This window comes from Elephas maximus, chromosome 16 (genome assembly GCF_024166365.1).
Source record: "Elephas maximus indicus isolate mEleMax1 chromosome 16, mEleMax1 primary haplotype, whole genome shotgun sequence".
NCBI classification, from domain to species: domain Eukaryota; kingdom Metazoa; phylum Chordata; class Mammalia; order Proboscidea; family Elephantidae; genus Elephas; species Elephas maximus.
The window spans coordinates 86,035,541-86,054,032 of NC_064834.1; positions in this window are offsets into that span (position 1 = coordinate 86,035,541).

An 18,492-nucleotide genomic window follows, 5' to 3' on the forward strand; every position below is an offset into this window, starting at 1 on the left:
CCCACAGGCCAGAATAGTCCCGAACAGAGATTCCCGGAGCAAGAATAGCCCCGAACAGAATTCCGCAGGCCAGCATACGCCTGAACGGAGATTGCCGAAGGGAAGCCTAGGCCCGAACGAAGAGTCCCGCAGGCCAGAATGGGCCCGAACGGAGATTGTCGGAGGCAAGAATAGGCCCCAATAGAGTCCCACAGGCAAAAATAGGCCCGAGTAGAGGAGCCGTGCAGGCAAGAAGAGGCCCGAACAGAGTCCCGCGGGCAAGGATACGCCCAAACGGAGAGTCCCGCAGGCAAGAATGGGCCCGAACGGAGAGACCCGCAGGCCAGCATACGCCTGAACGGAGATTCCCGCAGGCAAGCATAGGCCCAAACAGAGTCCTGCAGGCCAGAATAGGCCCGAACGGAGAGTCCTGCAGGCAAGCACAGGCCCGAACAGAGTCCCGCAAGCCAGGGTACGCCCGAACGGAGACTCCCGGAGCAAGAATAGGCCCGAAAAGAGTCCCGCAGGCCAGAATAGGCCCGAACGGAGAGTCCCGCAGGCCAGAGTAGGGCGGAACAGAGATTCCTGCAGGCAAGCATAGGCCCGAACAGAGTCCCGCAGGCCCGAACAGGCCAGAACGGAGATTCCCGGAGGCAAGAATAGGCCCGAGTAAAGTCCCGCTCCAGAGAATAGGCCCGAACGGAGAGTCCCGCAGGCCAACATAGGCCCGAACGGTCATTCCCGCAGGCAAGCATAGGCCCGAACAGAGTCCAGCAGGCCAGCATAGGCCCGAACGGAGATTCCCGGACCAAGAATAGACCCGAACGGTGTCCCGAAGGCAAAATGAGGCCCGAGTAGAGGAGCCGTGCAGGCAAGAAGACGACCGAACACTGTCCGGCAAGCAACAATAAGCCCGAATGCAGAATCCTGCAGGCAAGAACGGGCCTGAACAGAGTCCCACTGGCAAGAAGAAGCACAAATAGAAGAGGCCCCTAGGCAAGAATAGGCCCGAGTAGAGTCCCGCTCCCAAGATTAGGCCCGAACGGAGAGTCCCGCAGGCCAGAAACGACCGAACGGAGGGTCCCGCGGGCGAGAATAGGCCCGAAGAGATGTCCTGCAGGCGGGAATACGCCCAAACTGAGAATCCCACAGGTCAGCATAACCCTGAAAGGAGATTCCCGCAGGCAAGCATAGGCCCGAACAGAGTCCCACAAGCCAGAATAGGACCGAACGGAGTTTTCCGGGGGCAACAATAGGCCTGGACAGAGGCCCGCAGGCAAAAAGAGGCCCGAGTAGAGGGGCTGTGCAGGCAAGAAGAGTCCCGAACAGAGTCCTGCAGGCAAGAATAGGCCCAAACGAAGAGCCCCGCTGGCAAGAAGAGACCCGAACAGAGTCCCGAAGGCCAGAAAGGCCCGAACGGAGAGTTCCCCAGGTGAGAATAGGCCCGAACGGAGAGTCCCGCAGGCCACAATAGGCCCGAATAGAGGAGCCCTTAGGCAAAAATAGGCCCGAATAGAGACCCGCTCACAAGAATAGGCCCGAACGGAGAGTCCCGCAGGCCAGAAAAGCCCAAACAGAGGGTCTCGAAGGCGAGAATGGGCCCGAACGAGGGTCCCGCAGACCACGAGAGGAGCGAACGGAGAGTCTCGCAGGCCAGAAAAGGCCCGAACAGAATCCCGCAGGGAAGTATAGGCCCGAATAGAGTCCCGCAGGGAAGGACAGGCCTGAATAGAGGAGCCCCGCACACACTATCAGGCCTGAATAGCGGAGCCCCGCACGCACGAACAGGCCCGAGTAGCAGAGCCCTGCAAGCACGAACAGACCCGAGTAGCGGAGCCCCGCATGCACGAACAGGCCCAAGTAGTGGAACCCCGCATGCACCAACAGGCCCGAGTAGCAGAGCCCCGCACGCACAATCAGGCCTGAGTAGCGGAGCTCCGCATGCTAGAACAGGACCGAATATCGGAGCTCCGTAAGCACAAAAGGCTGGAATAGAGCAGCCCCGCACGCAACAGGAGACCCCAAAGGAGACTCCCAGAGGCTAGATTAGGTCCGAACGGAGAGTTTTGCAGGTCAGAATTGTCCCGAACGGAGAGACCCGCAGGCAAGAATAGGCCGGAACGGAGAGTCCCGCAGGCAAGAATAGGCCCGAACGGAGAGTTGCGCAGGCGAGAATAGGCCCAAAGGAAAGTCCCGCAGGCGAGAGAATATGCCCAAATTGAGAATACCGCAGGCCAGCATACGCCTGAACGGAGATTCCCGTAGGCAAGCATAGGCCCAAACAGAGTCCCGCAGGCCAGAACCGGCCCGAACGGGGAGTCCTGCAGGCCACAATAGGCCGGAACAGAGATTCCTGCAGGCAAGCATAGGCCCAAACAGAGTCCCACAGGCCAGAATAGGCCCGAACGGGGAGTCCTGCAGGCCACAATAGGCCGGAACAGAGATTCCTGCAGGCAAGCATAGGCCCAAACAGAGTCCCACAGGCCAGAATAGGCCCGAACGGAGTCCCGCAGGCCAGGGTATGCCCGAACGGAGATTCCCGGAGCAAGGATAGGCCCGAATAGAGTCCCGCAGGCAAGAAGAGGCCCGAGTAGAGCAGCCATGCAGGCAAGATGAGGCACGAACAGAGTCCCGCTGGCAAGAGTAGCCCTGAATGGAGAACCCACAGGCAAGAATAGGCTCAAACGGAGAGTCCCGCAGACAAGAATAGGCCCGAACAGAATCCCAGAGGCAAGAATTGAGGAGCCCCGTAGGCAAGAGTAGGCCCGACTAAAGGCCCGCTCCAGAGAATAGGCCCGAGCAGAGAGTCCCGTAGGCGAAAAAGGCCTGAACAGAGAGCCCCGCAGGCAGGCATGGGCCCGAACAGAGTCCCACAGGCCAGAATAGTCCCGAACAGAGATTCCCGGAGCAAGAATAGCCCCGAACAGAATTCCGCAGGCCAGCATACGCCTGAACGGAGATTGCCGAAGGGAAGCCTAGGCCCGAACGAAGAGTCCCGCAGGCCAGAATGGGCCCGAACGGAGATTGTCGGAGGCAAGAATAGGCCCCAATAGAGTCCCACAGGCAAAAATAGGCCCGAGTAGAGGAGCCGTGCAGGCAAGAAGAGGCCCGAACAGAGTCCCGCGGGCAAGGATACGCCCAAACGGAGAGTCCCGCAGGCAAGAATGGGCCCGAACGGAGAGACCCGCAGGCCAGCATACGCCTGAACGGAGATTCCCGCAGGCAAGCATAGGCCCAAACAGAGTCCTGCAGGCCAGAATAGGCCCGAACGGAGAGTCCTGCAGGCAAGCACAGGCCCGAACAGAGTCCCGCAAGCCAGGGTACGCCCGAACGGAGACTCCCGGAGCAAGAATAGGCCCGAAAAGAGTCCCGCAGGCCAGAATAGGCCCGAACGGAGAGTCCCGCAGGCCAGAGTAGGGCGGAACAGAGATTCCTGCAGGCAAGCATAGGCCCGAACAGAGTCCCGCAGGCCCGAACAGGCCAGAACGGAGATTCCCGGAGGCAAGAATAGGCCCGAGTAAAGTCCCGCTCCAGAGAATAGGCCCGAACGGAGAGTCCCGCAGGCCAACATAGGCCCGAACGGTCATTCCCGCAGGCAAGCATAGGCCCGAACAGAGTCCAGCAGGCCAGCATAGGCCCGAACGGAGATTCCCGGACCAAGAATAGACCCGAACGGTGTCCCGAAGGCAAAATGAGGCCCGAGTAGAGGAGCCGTGCAGGCAAGAAGACGACCGAACACTGTCCGGCAAGCAACAATAAGCCCGAATGCAGAATCCTGCAGGCAAGAACGGGCCTGAACAGAGTCCCACTGGCAAGAAGAAGCACAAATAGAAGAGGCCCCTAGGCAAGAATAGGCCCGAGTAGAGTCCCGCTCCCAAGATTAGGCCCGAACGGAGAGTCCCGCAGGCCAGAAACGACCGAACGGAGGGTCCCGCGGGCGAGAATAGGCCCGAAGAGATGTCCTGCAGGCGGGAATACGCCCAAACTGAGAATCCCACAGGTCAGCATAACCCTGAAAGGAGATTCCCGCAGGCAAGCATAGGCCCGAACAGAGTCCCACAAGCCAGAATAGGACCGAACGGAGTTTTCCGGGGGCAACAATAGGCCTGGACAGAGGCCCGCAGGCAAAAAGAGGCCCGAGTAGAGGGGCTGTGCAGGCAAGAAGAGTCCCGAACAGAGTCCTGCAGGCAAGAATAGGCCCAAACGAAGAGCCCCGCTGGCAAGAAGAGACCCGAACAGAGTCCCGAAGGCCAGAAAGGCCCGAACGGAGAGTTCCCCAGGTGAGAATAGGCCCGAACGGAGAGTCCCGCAGGCCACAATAGGCCCGAATAGAGGAGCCCTTAGGCAAAAATAGGCCCGAATAGAGACCCGCTCACAAGAATAGGCCCGAACGGAGAGTCCCGCAGGCCAGAAAAGCCCAAACAGAGGGTCTCGAAGGCGAGAATGGGCCCGAACGAGGGTCCCGCAGACCACGAGAGGAGCGAACGGAGAGTCTCGCAGGCCAGAAAAGGCCCGAACAGAATCCCGCAGGGAAGTATAGGCCCGAATAGAGTCCCGCAGGGAAGGACAGGCCTGAATAGAGGAGCCCCGCACACACTATCAGGCCTGAATAGCGGAGCCCCGCACGCACGAACAGGCCCGAGTAGCAGAGCCCTGCAAGCACGAACAGACCCGAGTAGCGGAGCCCCGCATGCACGAACAGGCCCAAGTAGTGGAACCCCGCATGCACCAACAGGCCCGAGTAGCAGAGCCCCGCACGCACAATCAGGCCTGAGTAGCGGAGCTCCGCATGCTAGAACAGGACCGAATATCGGAGCTCCGTAAGCACAAAAGGCTGGAATAGAGCAGCCCCGCACGCAACAGGAGACCCCAAAGGAGACTCCCAGAGGCTAGATTAGGTCCGAACGGAGAGTTTTGCAGGTCAGAATTGTCCCGAACGGAGAGACCCGCAGGCAAGAATAGGCCGGAACGGAGAGTCCCGCAGGCAAGAATAGGCCCGAACGGAGAGTTGCGCAGGCGAGAATAGGCCCAAAGGAAAGTCCCGCAGGCGAGAGAATATGCCCAAATTGAGAATACCGCAGGCCAGCATACGCCTGAACGGAGATTCCCGTAGGCAAGCATAGGCCCAAACAGAGTCCCGCAGGCCAGAACCGGCCCGAACGGGGAGTCCTGCAGGCCACAATAGGCCGGAACAGAGATTCCTGCAGGCAAGCATAGGCCCAAACAGAGTCCCACAGGCCAGAATAGGCCCGAACGGAGTCCCGCAGGCCAGGGTATGCCCGAACGGAGATTCCCGGAGCAAGGATAGGCCCGAATAGAGTCCCGCAGGCAAGAAGAGGCCCGAGTAGAGCAGCCATGCAGGCAAGATGAGGCACGAACAGAGTCCCGCTGGCAAGAGTAGCCCTGAATGGAGAACCCACAGGCAAGAATAGGCTCAAACGGAGAGTCCCGCAGACAAGAATAGGCCCGAACAGAATCCCAGAGGCAAGAATTGAGGAGCCCCGTAGGCAAGAGTAGGCCCGACTAAAGGCCCGCTCCAGAGAATAGGCCCGAGCAGAGAGTCCCGTAGGCGAAAAAGGCCTGAACAGAGAGCCCCGCAGGCAGGCATGGGCCCGAACAGAGTCCCACAGGCCAGAATAGTCCCGAACAGAGATTCCCGGAGCAAGAATAGCCCCGAACAGAATTCCGCAGGCCAGCATACGCCTGAACGGAGATTGCCGAAGGGAAGCCTAGGCCCGAACGAAGAGTCCCGCAGGCCAGAATGGGCCCGAACGGAGATTGTCGGAGGCAAGAATAGGCCCCAATAGAGTCCCACAGGCAAAAATAGGCCCGAGTAGAGGAGCCGTGCAGGCAAGAAGAGGCCCGAACAGAGTCCCGCGGGCAAGGATACGCCCAAACGGAGAGTCCCGCAGGCAAGAATGGGCCCGAACGGAGAGACCCGCAGGCCAGCATACGCCTGAACGGAGATTCCCGCAGGCAAGCATAGGCCCAAACAGAGTCCTGCAGGCCAGAATAGGCCCGAACGGAGAGTCCTGCAGGCAAGCACAGGCCCGAACAGAGTCCCGCAAGCCAGGGTACGCCCGAACGGAGACTCCCGGAGCAAGAATAGGCCCGAAAAGAGTCCCGCAGGCCAGAATAGGCCCGAACGGAGAGTCCCGCAGGCCAGAGTAGGGCGGAACAGAGATTCCTGCAGGCAAGCATAGGCCCGAACAGAGTCCCGCAGGCCCGAACAGGCCAGAACGGAGATTCCCGGAGGCAAGAATAGGCCCGAGTAAAGTCCCGCTCCAGAGAATAGGCCCGAACGGAGAGTCCCGCAGGCCAACATAGGCCCGAACGGTCATTCCCGCAGGCAAGCATAGGCCCGAACAGAGTCCAGCAGGCCAGCATAGGCCCGAACGGAGATTCCCGGACCAAGAATAGACCCGAACGGTGTCCCGAAGGCAAAATGAGGCCCGAGTAGAGGAGCCGTGCAGGCAAGAAGACGACCGAACACTGTCCGGCAAGCAACAATAAGCCCGAATGCAGAATCCTGCAGGCAAGAACGGGCCTGAACAGAGTCCCACTGGCAAGAAGAAGCACAAATAGAAGAGGCCCCTAGGCAAGAATAGGCCCGAGTAGAGTCCCGCTCCCAAGATTAGGCCCGAACGGAGAGTCCCGCAGGCCAGAAACGACCGAACGGAGGGTCCCGCGGGCGAGAATAGGCCCGAAGAGATGTCCTGCAGGCGGGAATACGCCCAAACTGAGAATCCCACAGGTCAGCATAACCCTGAAAGGAGATTCCCGCAGGCAAGCATAGGCCCGAACAGAGTCCCACAAGCCAGAATAGGACCGAACGGAGTTTTCCGGGGGCAACAATAGGCCTGGACAGAGGCCCGCAGGCAAAAAGAGGCCCGAGTAGAGGGGCTGTGCAGGCAAGAAGAGTCCCGAACAGAGTCCTGCAGGCAAGAATAGGCCCAAACGAAGAGCCCCGCTGGCAAGAAGAGACCCGAACAGAGTCCCGAAGGCCAGAAAGGCCCGAACGGAGAGTTCCCCAGGTGAGAATAGGCCCGAACGGAGAGTCCCGCAGGCCACAATAGGCCCGAATAGAGGAGCCCTTAGGCAAAAATAGGCCCGAATAGAGACCCGCTCACAAGAATAGGCCCGAACGGAGAGTCCCGCAGGCCAGAAAAGCCCAAACAGAGGGTCTCGAAGGCGAGAATGGGCCCGAACGAGGGTCCCGCAGACCACGAGAGGAGCGAACGGAGAGTCTCGCAGGCCAGAAAAGGCCCGAACAGAATCCCGCAGGGAAGTATAGGCCCGAATAGAGTCCCGCAGGGAAGGACAGGCCTGAATAGAGGAGCCCCGCACACACTATCAGGCCTGAATAGCGGAGCCCCGCACGCACGAACAGGCCCGAGTAGCAGAGCCCTGCAAGCACGAACAGACCCGAGTAGCGGAGCCCCGCATGCACGAACAGGCCCAAGTAGTGGAACCCCGCATGCACCAACAGGCCCGAGTAGCAGAGCCCCGCACGCACAATCAGGCCTGAGTAGCGGAGCTCCGCATGCTAGAACAGGACCGAATATCGGAGCTCCGTAAGCACAAAAGGCTGGAATAGAGCAGCCCCGCACGCAACAGGAGACCCCAAAGGAGACTCCCAGAGGCTAGATTAGGTCCGAACGGAGAGTTTTGCAGGTCAGAATTGTCCCGAACGGAGAGACCCGCAGGCAAGAATAGGCCGGAACGGAGAGTCCCGCAGGCAAGAATAGGCCCGAACGGAGAGTTGCGCAGGCGAGAATAGGCCCAAAGGAAAGTCCCGCAGGCGAGAGAATATGCCCAAATTGAGAATACCGCAGGCCAGCATACGCCTGAACGGAGATTCCCGTAGGCAAGCATAGGCCCAAACAGAGTCCCGCAGGCCAGAACCGGCCCGAACGGGGAGTCCTGCAGGCCACAATAGGCCGGAACAGAGATTCCTGCAGGCAAGCATAGGCCCAAACAGAGTCCCACAGGCCAGAATAGGCCCGAACGGGGAGTCCTGCAGGCCACAATAGGCCGGAACAGAGATTCCTGCAGGCAAGCATAGGCCCAAACAGAGTCCCACAGGCCAGAATAGGCCCGAACGGAGTCCCGCAGGCCAGGGTATGCCCGAACGGAGATTCCCGGAGCAAGGATAGGCCCGAATAGAGTCCCGCAGGCAAGAAGAGGCCCGAGTAGAGCAGCCATGCAGGCAAGATGAGGCACGAACAGAGTCCCGCTGGCAAGAGTAGCCCTGAATGGAGAACCCACAGGCAAGAATAGGCTCAAACGGAGAGTCCCGCAGACAAGAATAGGCCCGAACAGAATCCCAGAGGCAAGAATTGAGGAGCCCCGTAGGCAAGAGTAGGCCCGACTAAAGGCCCGCTCCAGAGAATAGGCCCGAGCAGAGAGTCCCGTAGGCGAAAAAGGCCTGAACAGAGAGCCCCGCAGGCAGGCATGGGCCCGAACAGAGTCCCACAGGCCAGAATAGTCCCGAACAGAGATTCCCGGAGCAAGAATAGCCCCGAACAGAATTCCGCAGGCCAGCATACGCCTGAACGGAGATTGCCGAAGGGAAGCCTAGGCCCGAACGAAGAGTCCCGCAGGCCAGAATGGGCCCGAACGGAGATTGTCGGAGGCAAGAATAGGCCCCAATAGAGTCCCACAGGCAAAAATAGGCCCGAGTAGAGGAGCCGTGCAGGCAAGAAGAGGCCCGAACAGAGTCCCGCGGGCAAGGATACGCCCAAACGGAGAGTCCCGCAGGCAAGAATGGGCCCGAACGGAGAGACCCGCAGGCCAGCATACGCCTGAACGGAGATTCCCGCAGGCAAGCATAGGCCCAAACAGAGTCCTGCAGGCCAGAATAGGCCCGAACGGAGAGTCCTGCAGGCAAGCACAGGCCCGAACAGAGTCCCGCAAGCCAGGGTACGCCCGAACGGAGACTCCCGGAGCAAGAATAGGCCCGAAAAGAGTCCCGCAGGCCAGAATAGGCCCGAACGGAGAGTCCCGCAGGCCAGAGTAGGGCGGAACAGAGATTCCTGCAGGCAAGCATAGGCCCGAACAGAGTCCCGCAGGCCCGAACAGGCCAGAACGGAGATTCCCGGAGGCAAGAATAGGCCCGAGTAAAGTCCCGCTCCAGAGAATAGGCCCGAACGGAGAGTCCCGCAGGCCAACATAGGCCCGAACGGTCATTCCCGCAGGCAAGCATAGGCCCGAACAGAGTCCAGCAGGCCAGCATAGGCCCGAACGGAGATTCCCGGACCAAGAATAGACCCGAACGGTGTCCCGAAGGCAAAATGAGGCCCGAGTAGAGGAGCCGTGCAGGCAAGAAGACGACCGAACACTGTCCGGCAAGCAACAATAAGCCCGAATGCAGAATCCTGCAGGCAAGAACGGGCCTGAACAGAGTCCCACTGGCAAGAAGAAGCACAAATAGAAGAGGCCCCTAGGCAAGAATAGGCCCGAGTAGAGTCCCGCTCCCAAGATTAGGCCCGAACGGAGAGTCCCGCAGGCCAGAAACGACCGAACGGAGGGTCCCGCGGGCGAGAATAGGCCCGAAGAGATGTCCTGCAGGCGGGAATACGCCCAAACTGAGAATCCCACAGGTCAGCATAACCCTGAAAGGAGATTCCCGCAGGCAAGCATAGGCCCGAACAGAGTCCCACAAGCCAGAATAGGACCGAACGGAGTTTTCCGGGGGCAACAATAGGCCTGGACAGAGGCCCGCAGGCAAAAAGAGGCCCGAGTAGAGGGGCTGTGCAGGCAAGAAGAGTCCCGAACAGAGTCCTGCAGGCAAGAATAGGCCCAAACGAAGAGCCCCGCTGGCAAGAAGAGACCCGAACAGAGTCCCGAAGGCCAGAAAGGCCCGAACGGAGAGTTCCCCAGGTGAGAATAGGCCCGAACGGAGAGTCCCGCAGGCCACAATAGGCCCGAATAGAGGAGCCCTTAGGCAAAAATAGGCCCGAATAGAGACCCGCTCACAAGAATAGGCCCGAACGGAGAGTCCCGCAGGCCAGAAAAGCCCAAACAGAGGGTCTCGAAGGCGAGAATGGGCCCGAACGAGGGTCCCGCAGACCACGAGAGGAGCGAACGGAGAGTCTCGCAGGCCAGAAAAGGCCCGAACAGAATCCCGCAGGGAAGTATAGGCCCGAATAGAGTCCCGCAGGGAAGGACAGGCCTGAATAGAGGAGCCCCGCACACACTATCAGGCCTGAATAGCGGAGCCCCGCACGCACGAACAGGCCCGAGTAGCAGAGCCCTGCAAGCACGAACAGACCCGAGTAGCGGAGCCCCGCATGCACGAACAGGCCCAAGTAGTGGAACCCCGCATGCACCAACAGGCCCGAGTAGCAGAGCCCCGCACGCACAATCAGGCCTGAGTAGCGGAGCTCCGCATGCTAGAACAGGACCGAATATCGGAGCTCCGTAAGCACAAAAGGCTGGAATAGAGCAGCCCCGCACGCAACAGGAGACCCCAAAGGAGACTCCCAGAGGCTAGATTAGGTCCGAACGGAGAGTTTTGCAGGTCAGAATTGTCCCGAACGGAGAGACCCGCAGGCAAGAATAGGCCGGAACGGAGAGTCCCGCAGGCAAGAATAGGCCCGAACGGAGAGTTGCGCAGGCGAGAATAGGCCCAAAGGAAAGTCCCGCAGGCGAGAGAATATGCCCAAATTGAGAATACCGCAGGCCAGCATACGCCTGAACGGAGATTCCCGTAGGCAAGCATAGGCCCAAACAGAGTCCCGCAGGCCAGAACCGGCCCGAACGGGGAGTCCTGCAGGCCACAATAGGCCGGAACAGAGATTCCTGCAGGCAAGCATAGGCCCAAACAGAGTCCCACAGGCCAGAATAGGCCCGAACGGGGAGTCCTGCAGGCCACAATAGGCCGGAACAGAGATTCCTGCAGGCAAGCATAGGCCCAAACAGAGTCCCACAGGCCAGAATAGGCCCGAACGGAGTCCCGCAGGCCAGGGTATGCCCGAACGGAGATTCCCGGAGCAAGGATAGGCCCGAATAGAGTCCCGCAGGCAAGAAGAGGCCCGAGTAGAGCAGCCATGCAGGCAAGATGAGGCACGAACAGAGTCCCGCTGGCAAGAGTAGCCCTGAATGGAGAACCCACAGGCAAGAATAGGCTCAAACGGAGAGTCCCGCAGACAAGAATAGGCCCGAACAGAATCCCAGAGGCAAGAATTGAGGAGCCCCGTAGGCAAGAGTAGGCCCGACTAAAGGCCCGCTCCAGAGAATAGGCCCGAGCAGAGAGTCCCGTAGGCGAAAAAGGCCTGAACAGAGAGCCCCGCAGGCAGGCATGGGCCCGAACAGAGTCCCACAGGCCAGAATAGTCCCGAACAGAGATTCCCGGAGCAAGAATAGCCCCGAACAGAATTCCGCAGGCCAGCATACGCCTGAACGGAGATTGCCGAAGGGAAGCCTAGGCCCGAACGAAGAGTCCCGCAGGCCAGAATGGGCCCGAACGGAGATTGTCGGAGGCAAGAATAGGCCCCAATAGAGTCCCACAGGCAAAAATAGGCCCGAGTAGAGGAGCCGTGCAGGCAAGAAGAGGCCCGAACAGAGTCCCGCGGGCAAGGATACGCCCAAACGGAGAGTCCCGCAGGCAAGAATGGGCCCGAACGGAGAGACCCGCAGGCCAGCATACGCCTGAACGGAGATTCCCGCAGGCAAGCATAGGCCCAAACAGAGTCCTGCAGGCCAGAATAGGCCCGAACGGAGAGTCCTGCAGGCAAGCACAGGCCCGAACAGAGTCCCGCAAGCCAGGGTACGCCCGAACGGAGACTCCCGGAGCAAGAATAGGCCCGAAAAGAGTCCCGCAGGCCAGAATAGGCCCGAACGGAGAGTCCCGCAGGCCAGAGTAGGGCGGAACAGAGATTCCTGCAGGCAAGCATAGGCCCGAACAGAGTCCCGCAGGCCCGAACAGGCCAGAACGGAGATTCCCGGAGGCAAGAATAGGCCCGAGTAAAGTCCCGCTCCAGAGAATAGGCCCGAACGGAGAGTCCCGCAGGCCAACATAGGCCCGAACGGTCATTCCCGCAGGCAAGCATAGGCCCGAACAGAGTCCAGCAGGCCAGCATAGGCCCGAACGGAGATTCCCGGACCAAGAATAGACCCGAACGGTGTCCCGAAGGCAAAATGAGGCCCGAGTAGAGGAGCCGTGCAGGCAAGAAGACGACCGAACACTGTCCGGCAAGCAACAATAAGCCCGAATGCAGAATCCTGCAGGCAAGAACGGGCCTGAACAGAGTCCCACTGGCAAGAAGAAGCACAAATAGAAGAGGCCCCTAGGCAAGAATAGGCCCGAGTAGAGTCCCGCTCCCAAGATTAGGCCCGAACGGAGAGTCCCGCAGGCCAGAAACGACCGAACGGAGGGTCCCGCGGGCGAGAATAGGCCCGAAGAGATGTCCTGCAGGCGGGAATACGCCCAAACTGAGAATCCCACAGGTCAGCATAACCCTGAAAGGAGATTCCCGCAGGCAAGCATAGGCCCGAACAGAGTCCCACAAGCCAGAATAGGACCGAACGGAGTTTTCCGGGGGCAACAATAGGCCTGGACAGAGGCCCGCAGGCAAAAAGAGGCCCGAGTAGAGGGGCTGTGCAGGCAAGAAGAGTCCCGAACAGAGTCCTGCAGGCAAGAATAGGCCCAAACGAAGAGCCCCGCTGGCAAGAAGAGACCCGAACAGAGTCCCGAAGGCCAGAAAGGCCCGAACGGAGAGTTCCCCAGGTGAGAATAGGCCCGAACGGAGAGTCCCGCAGGCCACAATAGGCCCGAATAGAGGAGCCCTTAGGCAAAAATAGGCCCGAATAGAGACCCGCTCACAAGAATAGGCCTGAACGGAGAGTCCCGCAGGCCAGAAAAGCCCAAACAGAGGGTCTCGAAGGCGAGAATGGGCCCGAACGAGGGTCCCGCAGACCACGAGAGGAGCGAACGGAGAGTCTCGCAGGCCAGAAAAGGCCCGAACAGAATCCCGCAGGGAAGTATAGGCCCGAATAGAGTCCCGCAGGGAAGGACAGGCCTGAATAGCGGAGCCCCGCACGCACGAACAGGCCCGAGTAGCAGAGCCCTGCAAGCACGAACAGACCCGAGTAGCGGAGCCCCGCATGCACGAACAGGCCCAAGTAGTGGAACCCCGCATGCACCAACAGGCCCGAGTAGCAGAGCCCCGCACGCACAATCAGGCCTGAGTAGCGGAGCTCCGCATGCTAGAACAGGACCGAATATCGGAGCTCCGTAAGCACAAAAGGCTGGAATAGAGCAGCCCCGCACGCAACAGGAGACCCCAAAGGAGACTCCCAGAGGCTAGATTAGGTCCGAACGGAGAGTTTTGCAGGTCAGAATTGTCCCGAACGGAGAGACCCGCAGGCAAGAATAGGCCGGAACGGAGAGTCCCGCAGGCAAGAATAGGCCCGAACGGAGAGTTGCGCAGGCGAGAATAGGCCCAAAGGAAAGTCCCGCAGGCGAGAGAATATGCCCAAATTGAGAATACCGCAGGCCAGCATACGCCTGAACGGAGATTCCCGTAGGCAAGCATAGGCCCAAACAGAGTCCCGCAGGCCAGAACAGGCCCGAACGGGGAGTCCTGCAGGCCACAATAGGCCGGAACAGAGATTCCTGCAGGCAAGCATAGGCCCAAACAGAGTCCCACAGGCCAGAATAGGCCCGAACGGAGTCCCGCAGGCCAGGGTATGCCCGAACGGAGATTCCCGGAGCAAGGATAGGCCCGAATAGAGTCCCGCAGGCAAGAAGAGGCCCGAGTAGAGCAGCCATGCAGGCAAGATGAGGCACGAACAGAGTCCCGCTGGCAAGAGTAGCCCTGAATGGAGAACCCACAGGCAAGAATAGGCTCAAACGGAGAGTCCCGCAGACAAGAATAGGCCCGAACAGAATCCCAGAGGCAAGAATTGAGGAGCCCCGTAGGCAAGAGTAGGCCCGACTAAAGGCCCGCTCCAGAGAATAGGCCCGAGCAGAGAGTCCCGTAGGCGAAAAAGGCCTGAACAGAGAGCCCCGCAGGCAGGCATGGGCCCGAACAGAGTCCCACAGGCCAGAATAGTCCCGAACAGAGATTCCCGGAGCAAGAATAGCCCCGAACAGAATTCCGCAGGCCAGCATACGCCTGAACGGAGATTGCCGAAGGGAAGCCTAGGCCCGAACGAAGAGTCCCGCAGGCCAGAATGGGCCCGAACGGAGATTGTCGGAGGCAAGAATAGGCCCCAATAGAGTCCCACAGGCAAAAATAGGCCCGAGTAGAGGAGCCGTGCAGGCAAGAAGAGGCCCGAACAGAGTCCCGCGGGCAAGGATACGCCCAAACGGAGAGTCCCGCAGGCAAGAATGGGCCCGAACGGAGAGACCCGCAGGCCAGCATACGCCTGAACGGAGATTCCCGCAGGCAAGCATAGGCCCAAACAGAGTCCTGCAGGCCAGAATAGGCCCGAACGGAGAGTCCTGCAGGCAAGCACAGGCCCGAACAGAGTCCCGCAAGCCAGGGTACGCCCGAACGGAGACTCCCGGAGCAAGAATAGGCCCGAAAAGAGTCCCGCAGGCCAGAATAGGCCCGAACGGAGAGTCCCGCAGGCCAGAGTAGGGCGGAACAGAGATTCCTGCAGGCAAGCATAGGCCCGAACAGAGTCCCGCAGGCCCGAACAGGCCAGAACGGAGATTCCCGGAGGCAAGAATAGGCCCGAGTAAAGTCCCGCTCCAGAGAATAGGCCCGAACGGAGAGTCCCGCAGGCCAACATAGGCCCGAACGGTCATTCCCGCAGGCAAGCATAGGCCCGAACAGAGTCCAGCAGGCCAGCATAGGCCCGAACGGAGATTCCCGGACCAAGAATAGACCCGAACGGTGTCCCGAAGGCAAAATGAGGCCCGAGTAGAGGAGCCGTGCAGGCAAGAAGACGACCGAACACTGTCCGGCAAGCAACAATAAGCCCGAATGCAGAATCCTGCAGGCAAGAACGGGCCTGAACAGAGTCCCACTGGCAAGAAGAAGCACAAATAGAAGAGGCCCCTAGGCAAGAATAGGCCCGAGTAGAGTCCCGCTCCCAAGATTAGGCCCGAACGGAGAGTCCCGCAGGCCAGAAACGACCGAACGGAGGGTCCCGCGGGCGAGAATAGGCCCGAAGAGATGTCCTGCAGGCGGGAATACGCCCAAACTGAGAATCCCACAGGTCAGCATAACCCTGAAAGGAGATTCCCGCAGGCAAGCATAGGCCCGAACAGAGTCCCACAAGCCAGAATAGGACCGAACGGAGTTTTCCGGGGGCAACAATAGGCCTGGACAGAGGCCCGCAGGCAAAAAGAGGCCCGAGTAGAGGGGCTGTGCAGGCAAGAAGAGTCCCGAACAGAGTCCTGCAAGCAAGAATAGGCCCAAACGAAGAGCCCCGCTGGCAAGAAGAGACCCGAACAGAGTCCCGAAGGCCAGAAAGGCCCGAACGGAGAGTTCCCCAGGTGAGAATAGGCCCGAACGGAGAGTCCCGCAGGCCACAATAGGCCCGAATAGAGGAGCCCTTAGGCAAAAATAGGCCCGAATAGAGACCCGCTCACAAGAATAGGCCCGAACGGAGAGTCCCGCAGGCCAGAAAAGCCCAAACAGAGGGTCTCGAAGGCGAGAATGGGCCCGAACGAGGGTCCCGCAGACCACGAGAGGAGCGAACGGAGAGTCTCGCAGGCCAGAAAAGGCCCGAACAGAATCCCGCAGGGAAGTATAGGCCCGAATAGAGTCCCGCAGGGAAGGACAGGCCTGAATAGCGGAGCCCCGCACGCACGAACAGGCCCGAGTAGCAGAGCCCTGCAAGCACGAACAGACCCGAGTAGCGGAGCCCCGCATGCACGAACAGGCCCAAGTAGTGGAACCCCGCATGCACCAACAGGCCCGAGTAGCAGAGCCCCGCACGCACAATCAGGCCTGAGTAGCGGAGCTCCGCATGCTAGAACAGGACCGAATATCGGAGCTCCGTAAGCACAAAAGGCTGGAATAGAGCAGCCCCGCACGCAACAGGAGACCCCAAAGGAGACTCCCAGAGGCTAGATTAGGTCCGAACGGAGAGTTTTGCAGGTCAGAATTGTCCCGAACGGAGAGACCCGCAGGCAAGAATAGGCCGGAACGGAGAGTCCCGCAGGCAAGAATAGGCCCGAACGGAGAGTTGCGCAGGCGAGAATAGGCCCAAAGGAAAGTCCCGCAGGCGAGAGAATATGCCCAAATTGAGAATACCGCAGGCCAGCATACGCCTGAACGGAGATTCCCGTAGGCAAGCATAGGCCCAAACAGAGTCCCGCAGGCCAGAACAGGCCCGAACGGGGAGTCCTGCAGGCCACAATAGGCCGGAACAGAGATTCCTGCAGGCAAGCATAGGCCCAAACAGAGTCCCACAGGCCAGAATAGGCCCGAACGGAGTCCCGCAGGCCAGGGTATGCCCGAACGGAGATTCCCGGAGCAAGGATAGGCCCGAATAGAGTCCCGCAGGCAAGAAGAGGCCCGAGTAGAGCAGCCATGCAGGCAAGATGAGGCACGAACAGAGTCCCGCTGGCAAGAGTAGCCCTGAATGGAGAACCCACAGGCAAGAATAGGCTCAAACGGAGAGTCCCGCAGACAAGAATAGGCCCGAACAGAATCCCAGAGGCAAGAATTGAGGAGCCCCGTAGGCAAGAGTAGGCCCGACTAAAGGCCCGCTCCAGAGAATAGGCCCGAGCAGAGAGTCCCGTAGGCGAAAAAGGCCTGAACAGAGAGCCCCGCAGGCAGGCATGGGCCCGAACAGAGTCCCACAGGCCAGAATAGTCCCGAACAGAGATTCCCGGAGCAAGAATAGCCCCGAACAGAATTCCGCAGGCCAGCATACGCCTGAACGGAGATTGCCGAAGGGAAGCCTAGGCCCGAACGAAGAGTCCCGCAGGCCAGAATGGGCCCGAACGGAGATTGTCGGAGGCAAGAATAGGCCCCAATAGAGTCCCACAGGCAAAAATAGGCCCGAGTAGAGGAGCCGTGCAGGCAAGAAGAGGCCCGAACAGAGTCCCGCGGGCAAGGATACGCCCAAACGGAGAGTCCCGCAGGCAAGAATGGGCCCGAACGGAGAGACCCGCAGGCCAGCATACGCCTGAACGGAGATTCCCGCAGGCAAGCATAGGCCCAAACAGAGTCCTGCAGGCCAGAATAGGCCCGAACGGAGAGTCCTGCAGGCAAGCACAGGCCCGAACAGAGTCCCGCAAGCCAGGGTACGCCCGAACGGAGACTCCCGGAGCAAGAATAGGCCCGAAAAGAGTCCCGCAGGCCAGAATAGGCCCGAACGGAGAGTCCCGCAGGCCAGAGTAGGGCGGAACAGAGATTCCTGCAGGCAAGCATAGGCCCGAACAGAGTCCCGCAGGCCCGAACAGGCCAGAACGGAGATTCCCGGAGGCAAGAATAGGCCCGAGTAAAGTCCCGCTCCAGAGAATAGGCCCGAACGGAGAGTCCCGCAGGCCAACATAGGCCCGAACGGTCATTCCCGCAGGCAAGCATAGGCCCGAACAGAGTCCAGCAGGCCAGCATAGGCCCGAACGGAGATTCCCGGACCAAGAATAGACCCGAACGGTGTCCCGAAGGCAAAATGAGGCCCGAGTAGAGGAGCCGTGCAGGCAAGAAGACGACCGAACACTGTCCGGCAAGCAACAATAAGCCCGAATGCAGAATCCTGCAGGCAAGAACGGGCCTGAACAGAGTCCCACTGGCAAGAAGAAGCACAAATAGAAGAGGCCCCTAGGCAAGAATAGGCCCGAGTAGAGTCCCGCTCCCAAGATTAGGCCCGAACGGAGAGTCCCGCAGGCCAGAAACGACCGAACGGAGGGTCCCGCGGGCGAGAATAGGCCCGAAGAGATGTCCTGCAGGCGGGAATACGCCCAAACTGAGAATCCCACAGGTCAGCATAACCCTGAAAGGAGATTCCCGCAGGCAAGCATAGGCCCGAACAGAGTCCCACAAGCCAGAATAGGACCGAACGGAGTTTTCCGGGGGCAACAATAGGCCTGGACAGAGGCCCGCAGGCAAAAAGAGGCCCGAGTAGAGGGGCTGTGCAGGCAAGAAGAGTCCCGAACAGAGTCCTGCAGGCAAGAATAGGCCCAAACGAAGAGCCCCGCTGGCAAGAAGAGACCCGAACAGAGTCCCGAAGGCCAGAAAGGCCCGAACGGAGAGTTCCCCAGGTGAGAATAGGCCCGAACGGAGAGTCCCGCAGGCCACAATAGGCCCGAATAGAGGAGCCCTTAGGCAAAAATAGGCCCGAATAGAGACCCGCTCACAAGAATAGGCCCGAACGGAGAGTCCCGCAGGCCAGAAAAGCCCAAACAGAGGGTCTCGAAGGCGAGAATGGGCCCGAACGAGGGTCCCGCAGACCACGAGAGGAGCGAACGGAGAGTCTCGCAGGCCAGAAAAGGCCCGAACAGAATCCCGCAGGGAAGTATAGGCCCGAATAGAGTCCCGCAGGGAAGGACAGGCCTGAATAGAGGAGCCCCGCACACACTATCAGGCCTGAATAGCGGAGCCC